At 65.0% G+C, this 2,500-nt stretch overlaps 1 non-coding gene across 1 annotated transcript in view; it reads right to left on the bottom strand.

Moving 5' to 3' along the window:
• The window catches only part of LOC147125531 (18S ribosomal RNA), a 1,891-nt gene extending 1,735 nt beyond the window's left edge, over positions 1-156 (bottom strand). The window contains exon 1 of the ribosomal RNA XR_015085560.1: positions 1-156. This exon is cut by the window's left edge and continues 1,735 nt beyond it. This is a non-coding gene — a ribosomal RNA (18S ribosomal RNA).
• Between the last annotated feature and the right edge of the window lie 2,344 nt (positions 157-2,500).

The following is a 2,500-nucleotide window of genomic DNA, read 5'->3' as shown; positions in this document are numbered from 1 at the left end:
TTGCCACAGTTATCCAAGTAACGGCTGGAGCGATCAAAGGAACCATAACTGATTTAATGAGCCGTTCGCAGTTTCACTGTACGGGCCGTGTGTACTTAGACTTGCATGGCTTAATCTTTGAGACAAGCATATGCTACTGGCAGGATCAACCAGGTAGCCTCGGGCCGGGAGGGAGCGGCGGGCCACCCCCGCGGCGGTTCGCCCGCGCCGGCGTCGGGCCCCGCCCGGAACGGGGCAGGGGCCGCGCGCGGACGCCCGCTCGCGTGGGGGAGGGCGCGCGCCGTCCCTTCGGTAGGTGGGCTGGAGCCGCCTTAGCGGGCGTAGGACGGGGGCCTCCTCGCGGGAAGCCCCGCCGCCGCCGCGCTAGGGGAAAGGGTTTGAGAAACGATGCGTTAGCCGGAAGGCCCGCCGGCAAGGCGACCGTCCCGCTGCTGGGGCGGGGAGGGGCCGCGGACGAGCGGCGGGCTCCGTGGTAGGACTGCTGAGATCGGTGGGTCGCCTCGGCCTCGCTGCCGTACGGTCGCGCCGGGGTTGGCCGCGGGCCAAGCTCGCGAAGTAGCCCCGGCGCTGGAGAGCGACCCGCTGGCCGGAGGAACCGTCCGCCCGAGCGACCGGCGCGAGGCCGGTGCCGGCGGGGGCCCTCCGATGGCGGGTCATGGTTGCCGATCGGTCGGTGGGGGAATGGAGGTGCGGTGCGTGGTGAGGAGCTCCGGGCGGGGTGGGCCTTCGCCCGGCCCGCGGAGTCCGATTGAGCGCCGCCCGGGTCGGGCGGGCCCGCTCCGTTGAGCGCACGGAGGTTGAGATAGAAAATATTGCAACACGCGGAGCTCCAGGAAGGGGGGCCCTCGCCCGGCCCGCGGAGTCCGATTGAACACCCCCCAGGTCGGGCGGGCTCGCTCTGTTGAGCGCACGGAGGTTGACATAGAAAATATTGCAACACGCGGAGCTCCAGGCGGGGGGGGCCCTCGCCCGGCCCGCGGAGTCCGATTGAACACCCCCCAGGTCGGGCGGGCTCGCTCTGTTGAGCGCACGGAGGTTGAGATAGAAAATATTGCAACACGCGGTGCTCCAGGCGGGGGGGGCCCTCGCCCGGCCCGCGGAGTCCGATTGAACACCCCCCAGGTCGGGCAGGCTCGCTCTGTTGAGCGCATGGAGGTTGACATAGAAAATAATCCAACACGCGGAGCTCCAGGCGGGGGGGCCCTCGCCCGGCCCGCGGAGTCCGATTGAACACCCCCCAGGTCGGGCAGGCTCGCTCTGTTGAGCGCATGGAGGTTGACATAGAAAATAATCCAACACGTGGAGCTCCAGGCGGGGGGGCCCTCGCCCGGCCCGCGGAGTCCGATTGAACACCCCCCAGGTCGGGCAGGCTCGCTCTGTTGAGCGCATGGAGGTTGACATAGAAAATAATCCAACACGCGGAGCTCCAGGCGGGGGGGCCCTCGCCCGGCCCGCGGAGTCCGATTGAACACCCCCCAGGTCGGGCAGGCTCGCTCTGTTGAGCGCATGGAGGTTGACATAGAAAATAATCCAACACGTGGAGCTCCAGGCGGGGGGGCCCTCGCCCGGCCCGCGGAGTCCGATTGAACACCCCCCAGGTCGGGCAGGCTCGCTCTGTTGAGCGCATGGAGGTTGACATAGAAAATAATCCAACACGTGGAGCTCCAGGCGGGGGGGCCCTCGCCCGGCCCGCGGAGTCCGATTGAACACCCCCCAGGTCGGGCAGGCTCGCTCTGTTGAGCGCATGGAGGTTGACATAGAAAATAATCCAACACGTGGAGCTCCAGGCGGGGGGGCCCTCGCCCGGCCCGCGGAGTCCGATTGAACACCCCCCAGGTCGGGCAGGCTCGCTCTGTTGAGCGCATGGAGGTTGACATAGAAAATAATCCAACACGTGGAGCTCCAGGCGGGGGGGCCCTCTCCCCCCCCGGTGAGTCCGCTCACAGTGCCCCTATGTCGGGCAGGCTCATTGCAATGTGCGCATGGAGGTTGACTTAGAAAATATTTGAGAGTGACATGAGCTCCAGGCAGACACCGACTCATCGCCCGTGGGGTGTCCGACGAGCCCTCACCAATCTTGGATTAATGTTTGGCGAGGCTCCCCTGATCAGCTCTGGAGGTGGCAAGTTCTGAAAAAGTGGTTTCTGAAAATGTGCCCCTTGTATTTTGTGAAACCAGGGGTAACCTAGCGAGTAGGCAAACTCATCCCCTGACTGGGGGGATCAACTTTTACCTACTACAGCGCCCCTAATGGCCAAAAGTGGTACTGCTCCCCCTGGTAGCCTAACCCATTGAAATGAATGGGAAAAATTAATTTAGGCTACCAGGGCTTTGGGCTACCAGGGCTTTGGGCTACCAGGGCTTTGGGCTACCAGGGCTTTTTGCTACCAGGGCTGTGGGCTACCAGGGCTTTGGGCTACCAGGGCTGAGGGCTACCAGGGCTATTATAGGCGGCCACCACTGCACTAGTGGCAGCCCGGGGAAGGTGCCTGTTGCTCGG

Source organism: Filicampus tigris, unplaced genomic scaffold, assembly GCF_054856515.1.
Source record: "Filicampus tigris isolate MCC_2025a unplaced genomic scaffold, RoL_Ftig_1.0 HiC_scaffold_64, whole genome shotgun sequence".
NCBI lineage: Eukaryota > Metazoa > Chordata > Actinopteri > Syngnathiformes > Syngnathidae > Filicampus > Filicampus tigris.
This window is presented reverse-complemented; position numbering and strand designations above follow the sequence as displayed.